Consider the following 17,642-nt stretch of genomic DNA (forward strand, 5'->3'; position numbering starts at 1 on the left):
CTATTGACAGAGGAAGGAAAGCTGTGGCCTGGTTCCCCGATGACTTTGCATGGTATTGAGGGCCAACCAGAGAGGGGCCGCTGCAGCACGACAGCCCATGTCTGGACGTCTGTGAAGGGCAGTGGGTCACAAAGCCCTCACAATGGGCAGCGGTGGGGCGGTCGCCTCCTCACTCACTGTGCGTGGCTGACAATGCCCAGCTGTGGAAGGAGATGCTGACTCAGGGCTCTGCCTCGGATTTGCAGCATCAGGCAGAGGCACTAAGAAAGCCTGACTAGGAGATCCCTCACAAGCTCTCTGGGCAGACGTTCGTTGGACGTCCTCGCTCAGTGGTCACAAATATTCAAAGATGTTTGTGTCTCATGTAATGCTCACCAGAGTGAAGCCTCAAAGTGGGAGATTTCATTAGTCAAAAGGATAAAGTGGCACGTTCTATATTTTCCCTCGTCAGTGGGATGTGAAAGCACAAACAAAAGAAACAAAGTCTCCTATACACACATGGAATCATGTGTTTACCGCAGGGGAAGCAGGAGCGGGGCCAGGTGAATAATGGGGGCTCAAAGGCAAGAGGGCAGAGAGACAGACATTGGTGGCGAGCACACAGCTGAGTGTGCTATGTTGTACCATGAAGTTGTACAAGCGAAGGTTTTTAATGTGATTAACTGATTACCCCCAAAACAGTAACCATGAAATACTTTTTAAGTATTTAATGTTCAAGAAATGAAGAGATACTTTTCTGTGTTTGAATAGTAAGAACATGTATTTGTTTACCTATCATTTGTTCAATAAAAACCAGGCGAATAACCTGTTGCGGCTGGGCAGTAGCTGTTATGCCCAGATTTCAAGATTCCCAAGAAGCCACCAGGGAGCCATCCAATCCGATGCAAAAGCAAAGAGTCTTTTATTTTAAGCCCGGGCTTAGCTCCTCTACCTTCCTTACTGACGCAGCAGCAGGTGGCAAAGAGAGAGCAGTCTGCTCGAACCAGGGGTTTCATAGAGGGTTGGAGTAGGGGCGGGAGAGGGGGCTGTGCCCCCCGCCGATTGGCCAGGTGCGAGCTGGTGACCCATTACACAGGATGTGGTCATAGCGATGGCGTGCACTTCCCTTGATTACCATTGGTTAGTCCAGAGAAATGGTGGGTGTGGCTAGCAGAGGCTCCTTCCGAGGGGGAAGGAGCCTTCGCTGAGCACGTGGTTCCATACAAAATGGAGGTCCCTTAATGGATGGGAAGCCGGCCACTCGGCTCCCATGCAAGGCCTGCTGCCGTGGGTGTCACTGGGAGGCGGGCTGCCTACCACCCCGCCTGGCCCTTGGGTCGCCCGCTGCTCGGCCTGAAAGTGACTCGGAGGCCGAGGAGGGCGGCCCGGGTCCTTCTGGGCGTCCGCGGGCCTGCGCCTATCTGGTCAGGCGCTGCCTCGGCCATGGCTGCCCGTCATCCTCCCTGCCGGATGCCTGCGGGGCCACGTGCCCCGCCGGCCCTTTCAGTAGCAATTGTCTGAGAGCATTAACCCTCAGACAATTAGTGAGCAATGGAGTCTTGAAAAGAAAAGGAAGTCAATGGTTAAGTGTTACAAAACCCGTTTTTGATTCCTGGGCCCCGCCAAGCAAGGCAAGAGCTAGACACTGGGCTATAGCGTCCCTGGACGGAGGCGTGAGGACTGCGGGGGGAACCAGCGGTGTTCCTGCATCCAGTTCCCATGTCTCTGGTGATGACACACAATCTGAAACAGCTCTGAGTGGTCCCCAGCAGCACACACGAACATGCTCCCTCTCATCACTTGATCGCCTGCTGAGCTCATGTCCAGGGCTCCCGATGCTGCCTGAGGAGCTTCAGGGCACCAATAGTTTATCTCTATGCTTCCAGCCAGGTGTGGGGAAAATCGGAAAGTTTCCTGAGGGGAACGTTCAGGAAACGCCTTAGTAATTCGCAACAGCCGACAGGGATGGTTCCCTAGTTTATAGCTAGCACACCTTCAGCTTGGAGAGATTCAGGACATGAATAGGTATATCTCACAATGGCTTCAAGCCAGATGCGAGGAAAAACGGGATGGATCATGGGAGGGCTGTAACCGGTATGGGATGAAGCTGGGATAATTCAGTTTGTCAGAGACTGGAGAAATGTGCAAGAGGAAGCACCAAGAGTAATGAAGGCAGCGACCTCTCCTGTGGCAGCGGCCACCTTGACTAGACTCATACCCCAGCAGGGAACTGAGGTGAAGGGAAGGTTTGACCTTGAGGTGGGGTGCTACTCTATGGAAGAACTATGTGAATGCTGAAACTTACCCAGGCAGAAAAGTATGCAATCTGTGTGGAAATAATTAACTGTCGAGGACATGTTCAAGGAAACATAAGTTTGGACATGAGGGAACCTATTAATTTGGGCCCACAGGAAGAGCCTGCATTTACATCTGCAGTGTGGGTCATTTCACAAGGCCCACAAGTTGATTGGGATGGTTGGCAGACAGCTGCATCCAAGGATGGCCCAAGGGGGCGGCATGGAAGTGCCCACTGTCTCTTTTCAGTAAAGAAGCAGTTCAGCAGTGTAGGGAGGAGGGACTGTTGGAGTGTATTGATCATTTGAGCCCTATGGCACGTGGGAGTGCCCACATGGCATACCTTTCACCAATACATTGGGAACTATATTGATGACTGGAAACAGCATATTTGAAGAGCTGCATGAAGACTCTTCTATGAAAACCAGACCTTGGGAACTGCACCCTCTCAATGGGAAAGTCCAAATGTGACGAGAGACATTGAACCCCAGGGGAAGGGGCACTGGGCCCTGTCCAGTCACTGAACTCACGGTGGATCTGATCAGCCTGAAATACAGCAAATCTAAGCAGGATCTAGTGAGTCTGTCGGCACTGATGTACAGTGTTGGCTAAAGAGTCATGTGTTCCTAGCGGTGGGGAGAGGAAGCTCACGGCATTGTTGCTCCATCTAGTAGAGCAGAAATGTCCCCATGAGTCCCAGGGCCCAGCAGCCTAGGCCCTGTGCTTATTTCTCTCAGGTTCTCAGGGATGTCTTGCTGCCTACTACAGGTCAATTTATGAAAGATTCACTCAATTTTCCACAGAAAAGATTCATTCTAATAGCTTCTATTAAATAGAACCACAGCTATTTGCTTACACAGAGTCTATGGCTGCTGTCAAACTATGAGGAGAGGCTTGGAGTTTCTATAGAGACCAACAGCCATCGAGTCTCTGGCTGTTACAGAAACAGCTTGCAGACCTCTGCTCTAGGGTCTTGGACTCCATTTTCTTAAAAAAAAAAAAAGTACATTTTCATTGATTTTAGAAAGGAATGGAAAGGGAGAGATAGAAACATCAATGATGAGAGAGAATCATGGATCGGCTGTCTCCTGCATGCCCCCTACTGGGGATTGAGCCCACAACCCAGCATGTGACCTTGACCAGAATCAAACCCAGGACCCTCCGCAGGCCGATGCTCTATGAATTGAGCCAAACCAGCTAGGGCTTGGACTCCATTTCTAGTCTTTGCCGAGCAGGTTAAGAGTTTTGGAGGTCAATTTCCCTAAGGACAATCTTTTCCAAGTTAGTTAGGCAATATTGAGACTTCCCAGATAACAGGAACACTGGACCATCTGTAAATGCTTTTATGCTTCTGTGTGAAGTTGGGATACACTCCAATGAAACCAGTCCACGGCCTTTGCTGCTCGGCTGCAGTGGATGGGCTGCAATGAGTGTGTTCCCTGCAGGCCAGCCTGGTGCTCAGTGTAACTAATTGTAAGTTGCCAATGCGAACACACAAACAAAGCCTGGGACTTGTCGATGTGCAGCATGACATCGCCTGGGAGCCCCGCCTAGCCCCAAAGCCACTGAGCTAATTCTTGGGGCCTCAGAGGGCAAAACCTAGCCCCGTAGAGCCTTCCCCAGCCCCAAAGAGCAGAGGGCAGCATTGAGGAGCCCAGCTCCTCGTTCAGAGACGCTTAGTGAAGCCCCCAGCGGGCCCTGGTCCTCTCTCTCAGAGAGTTCAACGGTGGCCCAGGACCCAGGCAGCCGGGGCCTCTGTCTTGGAGCCCAAACAATGCCCTGCAGCCCAAAACATGTCAATGATGTGAAACGCACACTCTGGTGTCTACAAATACTGCTTTATGGGAATACAGCCACACCTATTTGCTCACATATTGTCTATGACGCTGCGTCTAAGAGAAGAGATTGGAGTTTAAATACACACCTTCAGCCATTGCCTCTGGCTGTTACAAAGTCTGCAGAAGTGATCTTGGATCCTGGAATAACTCGATAGTCTTTGCGTGTCTGGCTGAGGTCTCTGGAGAGGTCTCTTTCACTAAAGACCGTCTTTTCCACACTGAAGGCCATTCCCGGTTAGGGGAACGCTCTGTGGCACCTGCAGACATGCCTTGTGCTCTGCGTGAAGCTGGCGCACACTCAGATGAGCCCCGGCAACGGCAGTGGCTGCTCTCTGACAGGCTCCAATGGAACTCAGCAGCAGTGGGGTCTTGGGATGAGTGTCTGCTCCCTGCAGGCCAGTCCTGTGCTCTGAGCGTTGAGACTCACTGCCAGTTGCCATCAGAACGGTGCCTGGTGGAGCATGAAGATCAGGAGGCTCAGCTGCAGGCCGACTGGCCCGCTGGGGGGTGTAGTTCGAGGGTGGTGGGCCCCAGCTCAGGCCGTTGCCGGCTTGCCTAACCTCCCAGGGAGGTCTCTGCTCCCTGGGGTGACACACCCAGGCTGTCCCCCTGCTGGAGGTGCAGGGCATTGAGGTACCAGCTAGATCTCTGCTCAGAAGGGACCAGTGGTAGCCGAGTGCAACCGGGCTCTTGCCAGTAACAGGGAATCGGACAGGGTGACCGGGCTGAGCTGGAGCACCTGCGGGAGAACTGCTCCTGGGGAATCGCTGAGCCAACCACAGCTGAAGAGATGCATGCGCAGTGCGCCAGGGGAAGGGGCGGTGCGGGGCCTGCCCTCTGGCTGTGCGCAACCGGCCAGGGAGGAGATGGGGTGGGTGCATGAGGTCTGGGAGGGACGCTGAGGCCGTGCTCCCTGACCGGCTGCAGGACAGCTTCCTGCTGCAGGGCATGGGCCAGGCCCTCGCACAGGCTGCTTCCAGCAGCGTCTGCACCCGCACAGAAAGGAGCCCTCACTGCACGGTCCTGCTTACTGGTTCTTTTTGTTGTTTCTCTTTCTGTGAACCTTGACCTTGCTCAGACCAAAGGTACTTCCGGCCCCTGCTGGGGGCAGGTGGGCTGGGGGTGTTCCTGGGCGCAGAGTTCTGCCTCAGCTCCTCCTGGCCCTTTCCCACCACCTGCAATTCTTCCCAGAAAGCCTCTCGGGCAGTTTGCAGACTGCATCAAGCGGGGCTTGCTCTACATTACGGAGCTTGGTGCTCTGGTTCCATTACCCCTGCCCCACAGCCCTGGCTCATGTACCACTCCATCATCTGTGTCCTGGGCATCCCGCCACCACTGTGGCAAAGTGGGTCCCCGCTAAACACCTGCGGACAAGGTCAGGGATGTCCCTGGGCCCTGGCTGGAGCAGTGTTGTGTCCACCACGCCCTTGACTCTCACCAGGGGCTGTGTTAAGGCCACACGCGGGCAGCTGGGCCGGCTCTTCCTCATGGCTGGGCTGTGCAGCCCCAGAGCTGGCCGCCAGGCTGCTCCAGTTACAGAGTGCTCGGTCCTATTAAGTTGACACATGGAACCAGTCACATCGGGTAATTAGTGTCATGGTGGTGGCAGTAGCCTTTGTCCACTTCTATGGGGTCCCCCACCTTCAGGTCGCCCACTAAGGCCTGGAGGGCGGGCTGCACTGGTGACTCACATATCTGCGCCTCCTTTCTGAAGCTGGAAGGGAAGCTCCCCAAGTGCCTTAACAGTAACTTCTTACCTGAAGTGAGAGGAAGCGTCTGAGGGGTCTGTTTCTAGAAGAACCTCTTAGAGAACCCGGGGCCCGCCAGGCTCCTGCCCAGCTTCCCGCTGCGGCCTGTGGAGAAACTGCCCGTGTCCCCTGCTGCCCCTCCTCAGCCGGCAACGCCATCCCCTGGGCACAGAGGCCTTCGAGGCTCATGTTGGGATTTTACTCTCCTCCAGCCGTTTCTGGGGAAAATAATGGGCTGGGCCTTTTTGGACATTCTGTTTCTGGAGCAAAATGTCCCTCTTACCCCCGTCCTTCCTGGATGACCCGGCTTAGAACAGGACACCCATTCGTGGCAGTTTTCAGAGATGATTGCAAACTGGTCTGTTTCTGGGGCTGGATCTGCTGATGGCAGGAAGCACGCAGTCCCCAGCTCCGAGGCAGCCGGCTAGTCATGGAGGTGTGTCCGGGCCTCAGATACCTTGAGTTTTCATATTTGTCCTTGGGAGAGTGATGTAAGGTCACAATGGGGAAAGATATTCAATCTTCAATACTAGGTTTTAAAAAGAAATCTGCTGTGTTGATATGTACCTAGAGGCAAAGATTATGGTGAAACTGAAAGGAAATACAGAGACAATTAGCATTCAAAGAAGAAAAAGAACAATGCCTGTGACTTGTCAATGTCAGCGTGACACGGTGAAAGACGATGCTAGCCTCAGAGTTCGGCCTAGGGTCAGCACCTCGGAGCCGAAGGTCCCGCACAGAGAGCCCGCCTGGCCCCACATAGTGGGGCCCATCACCAAAGGGCTGCGCCTTGCTCAGGGAGAGCAAGCCCTAGGCCCTGGCCTCTCTCTCAGTGAGGCTCTGCCCTGATATCACTCCCTGGCCTTTCTCTCCGAAAGTCCTAGCCAGGCACAGGGCCCCAGCACCCTTGGCCCTGGGGCCTCTCTTAGAACATTCGAGAACATGAAGAAGCTACCCTAGAGGACAAGCCCCATAGGGACCCCGGCTCCCTAGTGGACTGGAGGGGCCAGATTTCCAGTCTCTGGCTGAGGTCCACGTGGGCAGCACTTGGGGCTTGCGTCCCCTCCTTAGGCCTAAGCAGTCCTAGCCTTGAGGGGCAGATCGTGAGGGTAAGGGGCTGTCCTCACGCTGAGGATGGCCTGTGACTTATCCACAAAGGGCTCTCTGGGTTTCAGAAAAGTAGTGCTTAACCATGGGCCACTGTTACCAGGCAACCTGGCTGTCCACTGTGACCTGGGTGAGAGGTCACTCACGGAGCCTAAAGAGGCCACACACAGGAGACCACATGAAGGTGAAATGGTTCACACATGACGGGATCTCGGAGGATCAGAGCCGTGAGATAAGAGCTGGCCCTCCTGCCAGACAACCAATCCCTCTTTCAGCCTAGACTTGTGGGCGCATGGAAGGCTCCCTATGACCTGCTGACAGAGGAAGCAAAGTCGTGACCTGGCTTACCGGTGACTCTGCATGATGTCAATATCCAACAGGAAACTGGACGGCTGCGCTACAAAGGACCATTCGGGATGTTTGTGAAGGACAGTGGGTAATGAACCCATCACGATGGGCAGAGATTGGGCAGTTCACCTCCTCATTCACCTTGAAGATCTCCTACCTGCAGACTTTTTCCATGGCGGTCACCTGAGGGGAAAAAGCATGAGTGAGGATACGATGGCAATCGAGTTCCAATACAAGGATGCTATCCTGTGAGTGTTGAGCACAAACTGGAGTGTGCTATGTTGCATTGTGAAGTTGTACAAGTTAATATAATGTCATTAACTACATGATCCCCCAATATTTAATAATGGGATAATTTTAAAAGAATCTTTGTCAGTCTTCCTCTTGTTTTTGAAAGTTAGAGACATTCCTCTGTTTTCAAATAATGCCAGCATAGTTTTGTTTACTTGCCTCTGTTCATTAAGGATCATGGAAAACCTCTGTTAAGATTGAGCAGTAGCAGGTGTGCTTAGGGGGTCAGCCATCAGACAGTTATTGAGGAAGATGGCTAGGAAAATAAAAGACAATCATTAAGAGAAAACAAACACCAAGTTCTATTCCAGAGTCCATTCAAGACAATCTCTAAATATTGGGCTACAGCATCACTAAACAGAGGAGTGAGGATCACTGTGGCAATCCAATGTGTTTTTAGTTTGTAGTTTCCATGTCTCTGGTGATGACATAGATGTTCTGAAAAATTTCTGAGTGGTCCGCAACAGCAGACATGGTTGTTTTCCTTGATTTATATCCAAGACACCAGATTCAGCTTGAAAATGTTCAGGACATGAGAAGATTTATTTTCTCAATGGTTCCAAGCCAAAGGTGTGAGAAAACTGGGAAGGTTCATGGTAGAGTTATAACTTACATGGCTATAACCTAATTGGAATAATTCAGAATTGTTCATGGACTGGGAAAATGTGCAAGAGGAAACACACAAGGACGACAATGGGAGTGAGCTCTCCTGCAGCAGCTGCCACCTCGACTAGACACAAATCGCAGCAGGACACTAAAGGTGAGGGGCAGAGTGCGACCCTTGAGGAAGTGTGCTACCCTTTACAAGAGCCATGTGAATTCTGTGATTTACAGAAGCAGGGAAACATGGATTATGTACGGAAATAATTAATGGTGGGGGGACAATGTTCAAAGAAATATACATTGTGATGAAAGGGAATTTAATAGTTTGGGGCGACAAGACAGAGACTGTGCATTTATATCTGCAGCTTGGGTCATTATCAAAGTCGTATAAAGTTTATTGAGATGGTGGGCTGAAAAAGACATCCAAAGATGGACCAAAAATTGTAACATGGAAATGCCCACTGATTCCTGCTCTAATATAGAAGAAGGAATGCTTTGGTTGGCCCATTGGCTGATAGCCCCTTTTCAAAAAGTTTTATCCGAGTAACTATCTCTTTGGGGGAAACAATGAACTAGATAATTCAGCGACCACAGGAAAATGGTTATGAACAGAAATTGGTCTCAGAATCCAAAATAATACTATAGCCCTCACTAAGACTAGGAGCTTTTGAGGGTCAGGTGACCAGTGAATTTTTGCTCAGGTCCATTTTGAAATAGGTCCAAATTTGATCTCACCCATTCTGTGGTTGCTCCTGGTTGTAAAATGCATAACTGAAATACCTATAGCAGCGGAATTATCCCACACACTCATCACCGATGAGTCAAGGCAACTGTGGAGAGAAAGTCTAAACCAATCCATAAGAACTGCTTGTAACTGTGCAAGTATTAAGTTAGAAGCTGTACCATCTGCCTGATGAATATGAGATTTGTGCCAGCATGAAGGATTTGAAAGATTCAGGAGTGCGAATTTGGGCACATTCTCATTACGCTTTTGGTTTGTTTTGAGAGAAAGAAGGAGGAAGAGAAGGAGGAGGAGATTGGACAGGAACCAGAAAGAGAGGAGGAAAAGATGGAGAGAGTAGAGGAGGAAAGAAAGTTTAGAAGAAATAGAAAGAATAAGAAAAGGATGAGAAACAAGAGGAGGAGGAGTAGGAGATGGAGAAGAGAGAGAGGAGAAGACACAACTTGGAAAGTGGCAGTGTACTCACCGATTCTTTAACCACAGGAGACCCTATGCTGCTGCTGTACCATGTGGTTACTTTGCTTGAGCAACTTCCAAGTCCACATCACCTTGTTCCATATGCACGTACAGTGCAGGCAAATGCCTCCTCCTCGTGTTCCCATAGTTCAATCCAATTTGCCTTCTCTCAGGTGGCAAGGCCCCCACACACCTTCATTATCTTCCCTCAGGGATGAGTCATCTCTACAGGCTGAAGGTCCTCACTGCCCTTTTCTTCCACAGGAAATACTTCTTGCTGGTCAGTTACAATGATGACGTTATCCAGAATGGGCCAAGTGAGTGGGACAATACTACTCTAGAGTTGATACACTTTTAGAGTCAGTAGCTGAGGAAGAAATCTGACTGAAATTCAGAATTCTTAGTGAAATATGTTTGTGACCAGTGCTCTTCTGTGGGGCAGGCAGGTGTCTGAGGTAAATAATGATTGCTGGCATCTGGCCCCTGCTACCAAGATGGAGAACCAGCGCCCAGGGAGCCTCTGGATTTTAGAGGCAGATTACTCCTCAGTTGGGTATATGACTCCATGGAGTGACCTGAAAGTTTGCTTCTTTTGAATTCAACCCGGAAAAAGACAGGCACTGTCACAGGTGCAGGCTGCTGCGTGTCCCCCTCCATGCACCGCAGCAGACGTGATGCTCCTACCAGTGTCCCCGACAGATGGGGATTGTGGTTGGGACCTTGGGAAGGCTGGTGTGTGAGTCACAGTGCAGGTGCTCAGGATTCCCCACCCATAAGCATATCCTTGTTTACTTACCTTTGGTTCACTCAGGATGAGATGAAGCCTGTGTTCGGACTTGTCAGCAGCAGGTGTGCTGCAGGGTGTTAGCCACCAGACAGTTAATGAGGACTGGTGTCTATGAAAAGAAGAAAACTAAGAGTTACAAAGCCAATTTCTAACTACAGAGTCTGCCAAACAAGGCAGTTTATGAATACTGGGTGACAGCATCACTAGATGGAGGAGTGAGGACTGCTGTGCCAATCCAATGGCTCTCCTGGCTTCCATTGTGAATGTCTGTGTTGATGATATAGACCATCTGACAAATTTCTGAGTTGTCCACAGCAGCACACATGGATTGTTTACATGACTTATAGCTAAGACTCAGATTCAGCACAAAGAGCTTCAGGACATGAGTATATATTTGGGTCAATGATTCCAAGCCAGAAGCGAGAAAAATTAGAAAGGTTCATGGTAGAAAGCTAGCAAATCTGATCATCAGGGTTCCCTGGGTTGCTGAGAGCTGGGGAAGAGGTAACTAGGGGCCAAGCTGCATAGGTGTCCTGGCTCCCCACGGACCAGTGGGCGGCAATGGCTCCAGCCTCTGGCTGAGTCCATCAGGGCATCGCACGTGGCTTCCATCCCCATTAGTCAAAAGTTGTCCTAGCCAGTGCTCGCTTCGGCAGCACATATACTAAAATTGGAACGATACAGAGAAGATTAACATGGCCCCTGAACAAGGATGACACGCAAATTCGTGAAGCGTTCCATATTTAAAAAAAAAAAAGTTGTTCTAGCCAGAGGGGCAAACATTCTGGGTGAGGGGCAGTCATCACCATGGGGATGGACAGAGATTTGTCCCACAGGATTTCCTGGGTTACAAAGAACAAATCTTAAACATGGGCCACCAAGTTACCGTGCAACCTGAGCTGTCCATTATGACTCGGGTGTGATGTCACTCACAGAGTCATTAAGGGCCCTGCACGGAAGACTACATCAATGAGTGTGGGCTGTACCTGATCCTACCTGGCCTGATCAAAGTAGTTATATGAGGTGACGCCTTGGACCCTACGGTCAAACAAGGAGTCCCTGTCTCTACCTAGACCTGTTCACTCATCAAAAGCTCCCTGTGGCCTGTTGACATTGAAGCCGTCACGGCCTGTCCTCCTGATGGATTTGTATGATGTTGATAAGCAATGTTATTTCCTTCTGGAATAATATGAGTACATTTCTCCGTACTTACCTTTTCCTCACTAATATCAGCGTGAGCTTCTGTTAGGACTGGGCAGTAGCAGGTACGCTGTAGGGCCTTAGGCATCAGTTCATGAGGAATTGTATCTATAAAAAGAAAAGAAAATCATTTATTCAGTCTTAAAAAACAAGTTCTAATCCAGATTCTGCTCAAGACGGTAAATATTGGGCTACGGCATGTAACACTAAGTGGAGGAGTGGGGGCTGTGGTGGCAATCCAGTGGGGTTTCTGAGTTCTCTTTCCATGCCTGGGGTGATTACACAGACATTCTGAAAGTTTTCTGAGTGCTCCAGAACAGTGGACATGGATGGTTTACTTGATTTGTATCCAAGAGATCTAATTCAGCATGAAGAGATCAATTTTGTCACAGGTTTCAAGCCAGATATGAGAAAAACTGGAGGAAGGTAGAATAATTCAGAATTTGCCAGGGAACAGAAAATTGTCAAGAGGAAGCACACCAGAGTAACAAAGACAGTGAGCTCTTCTGCGACAGTTGCTACCTTGATTAGACTCAAATCCCAGCAGGACCCTGAAGGTGAGGGGAGAGTTTGACCTCTGAGGTGTGCTACTCTATGTGACATGTAAATGCCCACTCTCCCTTGTTTTAAATTATGAAGAAGCAGTTCAAAAGTTTATGGTGGTGGTAATGTTGGAGTTGATTGGTAATGTGAGTCCTATTGCCCACTCTGGGAGTGCCCACATGGCATACCTTTCACCAATGCATGGGGAACTATATCGATGACTAGAAACAGCATATTTGAAGAGCTGCATGAAGACTCTTCTATGAAAACCAGACCTTGGGAACTGCACCCTCTCAATGGGAAAGTCCAAATGTGACGAGAGACATTGAATCCCAGAGGCAGGGGCACTGGGCCTTTTCCAGTCACTGAACTCTCGGTGGATCTGATCAGCCTGAAATACAGCAAATCCAAGCAGGATCTAGTGAGTCTGACTGGCCCTGACGTACAGTGTTGGCTAATGAGTCATCTGTTCCTAGTGGTGCGGAGAGGAAGCTCCCGGCACTGTTGCTCCAACTAGTGAAGCAGAAATGTCCCCGTGAATCCCAGGGCCCAGCAGCCTAGGCCCTGTGCCTAATTCTCTGAGATTCAAAGGAAGCCTTATTGCCTAATACAGGTCAATTATATGAAAATCAACCTTTATTGTTCACAGAAAATATCTATTCTAATAGAGCCACAGCTACTTATTTGCATAGAGTCAAGACTGTTATCTAATAATGAGGAGAGGCTTGGAGTTTCTGCAGAAACCGTAAGCCATTGAGTGTCTGGCTGTTACAGAAACAGCTCGCTGACCTCTGACCTAGGATTCCCTTTATAATCATTAAACAGTTGGTTAAGAATTTTAGAGAGGTCTTTTTCCCTAAAGACAAAAATTTCCATGCTTATTATTCACTAATGGCCCAGTGCACAAATTCATGCACATGGAAAGGAAATGAAGTAGAAGGAATATTTTAATATTGCAATTTGCCCTTTATAATAGCAGTGTGAACCAAATTCATGATCTACAACGACAGATGGAAACACGTGTGTGATTGGTGCCAGTTAGAGTTGTATATGTATCGCACATGTGTGAGTCAACTTAGCCTTTTATATATAGACTAGGGGCCCAGTGCATGAAGATTCATGCACGGTGGTGTGGGGGGTCCCTCAGCCCAGTGGTTGGCAAACTCATTAGTCAACAGAGCCAAATATCAACAGTACAACGATTGAAATTTCTTTTGAGAGCCAAATTTTTTAAACCTAAACTAAATAGGTAGGTACATTGTTATTAACTTAAAATTAGGGTACTCCTAAACTGGCCTTTGCTAAAAATGTCCTCAATCTGATTGAGGTACATTCGCTGAGGTTGACCCCTTACAACTCTCCCATCCACACTCATCTTGTATACTTGTTTCATCTATCTTTTGTCACCAGCGCACGATTTGCGGATGCGACTAGCACTAACCACTGCACAATGAGACTGCTGACTGACTGGCTCACTCAACTCCTGCATGAATCATGTGTGCTTCCCCTGGGCTGCATATCCCACAGCCCACCTGCACTGCATCTCCCGTCGCCCGACCGACACCCCCCACTTCTTCTAATGCCACTTCTTCAAAATAGACTCGCCCAGGCCAAAAAACAACTTCTGCGCATGGGCCACGGAGTTTCAATCGCACTGTACGTGCGCGCCCGCACATGGTATTTTGTGGAAGAGCCACCCTCAAGGGGCCAAAGAGCCGCATGTGGCTCTCGAGCCACGGTTAGCCAACCACTGCCTCAGCCCGACCTGCACCCTCTCCAATCTGGGAGCCCTCAGGGTAGCCCTCTCCATTCCCGGAGTTTCTGTCTGTCTTTGCAATCATATGAACGAACTGTCTGAGACCTCCAACCTAGTTTGGTTTATTGCTCACAGAATAACAGAGGCAATTTTTTTCTTTGCTTCATTGGTGGAGATTTCCTGGAAGTTTTAGGATATCTTCCCTTTAATTTTTCCTAGACACTCTGACTTTACTTATGTCTTCACCTTTGCTTTCCCTCCATCCCCTACCGCAACAGTAACTTGCTCCAGGCTCACTTTGCTCTAATGCAGCCGTGGGCAAACTACGGCCCACGGGCTGGATCTGGCCCGTTTGAAATGAATAAAACAAAAAAAAAAAAGACCGTACCCTTTATTTAATGATGTTTACTTTGAATTTATATTAGTTCACACAAACACTCCATCCATGCTTTTGTTCCGGCCCTCCGGTCCAGTTTAAGAACCCATTGTGGCCCTCGAGTCAAAAAGTTTGCCCACCCCTGCTCTAGTGTCTAGGAGATCTGTCTGCCACCAGAACTATGATTCCCAGCATTCCTGGTGCTCCCCCGCTCTGGGCTTCTGCTTCTGGTCCTGGGGCTGCCATCAGAACTATTCCCAGAATTCCTAGTGCTCCCCACTCTGGGAGTGACCGAGGGAGCCACAGCCCCCCAAGCCTCCAGCTCTCCTGCTCTGCTCTCCGCCCAGCGACCACGGGAGCCACGTCCCCACACAGGAGCAACCGAGGGCGCTGCTGGCTCTCCCACTTCTGCCCTCTGCCCGGTGCTGGTGTATGCAAATTAACCACCATCTTTGTCGGAATAATTTGCATATTCACCCTGATTGGCTGTTGAGCATAGCAAAGGGACAGTCAATTTATATGTTTCTCTTTTATTATATAGGATACTAGGGGCCCAGTGCCCTCAGCCCTGGACTGCACTCTCTCCAGTCTGGGACCCCTCACCTCAAAGGATGTCCTACTGCCGGTTTACAGGGATCAGGCCTAAACTGGCAGTCGGACATCCCTCTCACAATCCGGGACTGCTGGCTCCTAACCACTCACCTGCCTGCCTGCCTGCCAGCCTGCTCGCCCTCAACTGCTCCCCGCCGCTGGCCTGCTTGCCCCTAAGTGACCCCCCACCAGTCTGATCACCACCAATTGCCCCCCCTGCCAGCCTGCTCACCCCCACCTTCCCTCCCCACTGGCCTGCTCGCCCCCAACTGACTCCCTGCTGGCCTACTCACTCCAAATTGCCTCCGCCCCCCGTCCTGATCACTTCCAACTGACCCCCACTGATGGCCTGCTCGCCCCCAACTGGCCCCCCTGCTGGTCTGCTTACCCCCAATGGCCCCGTCCCCCACCAGCCTGATCACAAAAAACTGCCATCCCATCCTGGCCTAATCACTCACAACTGCCCTCCCCTCTTGGCCTCTAACCGCCTCTACCTCAGCCCCGCCACCATGGCTTTGTCCAGAACAACGTCTGGAAGGTCTCCCAGTCTAATTAGCATATTACCCTTTTATTAGTATAGAGGCCTGGTGCATGGGTGGGGGTCCCGCTGGGGTGCCTGGCCAGCCTGGGTGAGTGGAGGAGGGCCTTTTTCAGGCTCACCACACCCCCTTCAGTGTGGGGGTCCCCACTGGGGTGCCTGGCCAGCCTGGGTGAGGGACTGATGGCTTTTTGTAGGCTGGCCAAGTCCCCCCAGTGGGGACCCAAGCTCCCAGTCTCTCCTTTTTTTCTTTTCAGCGCCTCCACTCTTTGAGTGGAGGCCAGGGCGGGCTGGAAGCAGGTATCTGGGATATATTTATCTTCTATAATTGAAATTTTGTAGCCTTTAGCGGAGCCCAGGGACGACCAGGACAGGCAGAAAGCTTGGCTTCCTCCATCGCCAGGCCAACCCAAGCCTCCTGCTACTCCAGCTCTGTGGCCGCTTCCATCTTACTTGGGTTAATTTGCATACTCATTCCTGATTGGCTGGTGGGTATAGCAGAGTGATGGTTAATTTGCAAGTTTCTCTTTTATTAGTGTAGAGACTAGGGGTCCAGTGCACAAATTCGTGCACCTTGAAAGACTCTGCAGCCGAAACCGGTTTGGCTCAGTGGATAGAGCATTGGCCTGAGGACTGAAGGGTCCCGGGTTCGATTCCGGTCAAGGGCATGTACCTGGGTTGCGGGCACGTCCCCAGTGGGGGATGTGCAGGAAGGAAGCAGCTGATCGATGTTTCTCTCTCATCGATGTTTCTAGCTCTCTATCTCTCTCCCTTTCTCTCTGTAAAAAAATCAATAAAATATATTTAAAAAAAAAAAAAAAAGAAAGAAAGACTCTGTGAGTCATGAGGCTACGGTACACACAGGGGCGGGTCTCAGCCCATCCTCCACACCAAGGCCCCCTGCCCCCTGCCTGCCAGCAACCCTGCTCCCACTGCCACTGCTCCCATGAGCTGACGGCGCCGGCCCCACTTGTACCCCCTGAGGGCACAGAGTGATTGGGGTCAGTGCCAGCAGCAGGTGCAAGAGAGGCGGCGCTGTCAGCAGGTGTGAGCAGCAGCTGCTGTCCCAATCACCCCTCAGGAGCAGGGGTAGGTGGAGAAGCCCTCAGGGGCAATCAGAGCTGGCAGCTGCTGCTCACACCTGCTGATGGCGCCGAGCAATCGAGACTGGCACCAGGTACCAGCAGCAGGTGCAAGTGGTGGCTCCGGTGCCAGGTACTGGTGCAAGCGGGACTGGTGCTGGCAGTGGGTGCGAATGGCAGCTCTGGCACCAGCAGCAGGTGAGAGCAGGGCCATCTCCGGCAGTGGGTGCGAGAGGTGGCTGCCTGCCCCGATCTTCCATCAGGAGCAGGGGGAGGTAGAGAAGCCATCCAGTGTAATAGGGGCTGACAGCCAGCACTCACACTTGCTGACAATGCTGAGCGATCGGGGCCAATGCTGGGCATCAGCAGTAGGTGTGAGCAGTGGTTCCAGCACCAGCCGCAGATGCAAGTGGGCCGGTGCCAGCAGCAGGTGCAAATGCCGGGTGGGACTGTTTTTGTGCAAGAGAAAGAATTTTCAGTAACCACTACAGGCTCGCCCTGATGACAGTGACAGTCACCCTGCCTTGGTTTGGTGCCCCCACTCACCTGCTCTACCATCCTGCTGTGGCCGACACCCGCCTTGTTATGCGCACACCCCCTGATGGTCAGTGCACATCATTGCGACCAGTTGTTCATTTGTTCTGCCATTCGGTCTATTTGCATATTAGCTTTTTATTATATAGGATACTAGAGGCCTGGTGTACGAATTTGTGCACTAGTGGGGTCCCTCTGCCTGGCCTGCAGGATCAGGTAGAAAAAAGCTCTCCGACATTCCCCAAGGAGTCCTGGATTGCAAGAAGGTGCAGGCCAGGCCGAGGGACCCCCACCAGTGCACCATTGGGGCCAGGGAGAGACACGGAAGGTTGGTCGGCTGTGGAGGAACCTCAGGAGGGCTCCAGGGTGTGTCTGGCCCATTTCACTCAATCCCAATCGGACGGACCCCCAGCAGCAAGCTAACCTATCGGTGGAGCATCTGCCCCCTGCTGGTCAGTGCACATCATAGGGAGCAGTTGAGCAGCCTTAGCATATCATTAGCATATTAAGTTTTGATTGCTTGAACAGCCAACAGGTCAACCACACACAGCATATTAGGCCTTTGTCATATAGGACTAGAGGTCAGATGCACAAAATTCGTGCATGGGGGAGGAGTGTCCCTCAGCCCAGCCTGTGCCCTCTTGCACTCTGGGACCCCTTGGAGGATGCCTGCCTAAGCTGTCAGTTGGACATCCCTCTTTCAGTCCGGGACCCTTCACTCCTTACCGCCCGCCTGCTGTGGAGGCGGGAGAGGCTCCTGCCACAGCCACTGTGCTTGCCAGCCTTGAGCCCAGCTTCTGGCTGAGCGGTGCTCCCCCTGTGGGAGCG

At 51.1% G+C, this 17,642-nt stretch overlaps 1 long non-coding RNA gene and 1 other non-coding gene across 4 annotated transcripts; one reads left to right on the forward strand and one right to left on the reverse strand.

Moving 5' to 3' along the window:
- Window positions 1-4,445: 4,445 nt before the first annotated feature.
- On the reverse strand, window positions 4,446-9,810 carry LOC139000946 (uncharacterized). 3 transcript variants are annotated; one of them, XR_011469764.1, is made up of 5 exons: window positions 9,418-9,810; window positions 7,766-7,862; window positions 7,316-7,498; window positions 6,144-6,337; window positions 4,446-4,563 (listed from the first exon to the last, which is right to left on the reverse strand). It is a non-coding gene; the product is annotated as an uncharacterized lncRNA (long non-coding RNA). The 3 variants fall into 3 exon arrangements; XR_011469762.1 differs by having other exon boundaries at window positions 5,870-6,337; XR_011469763.1 differs by lacking the exon at window positions 7,766-7,862 and having other exon boundaries at window positions 5,870-6,337.
- Window positions 9,811-10,834: 1,024 nt separating this feature from the next.
- LOC139000952 (U6 spliceosomal RNA) lies at window positions 10,835-10,941 on the forward strand. The gene has a single exon (XR_011469766.1). It is a non-coding gene; the product is annotated as a U6 spliceosomal RNA (small nuclear RNA).
- Window positions 10,942-17,642: the final 6,701 nt, after the last annotated feature.

This window comes from Myotis yumanensis, unplaced genomic scaffold, assembly GCF_028538775.1.
Source record: "Myotis yumanensis isolate MYYU_CA2020_CCGP unplaced genomic scaffold, mMyoYum1.0.hap1 SCAF_48, whole genome shotgun sequence".
NCBI lineage: Eukaryota > Metazoa > Chordata > Mammalia > Chiroptera > Vespertilionidae > Myotis > Myotis yumanensis.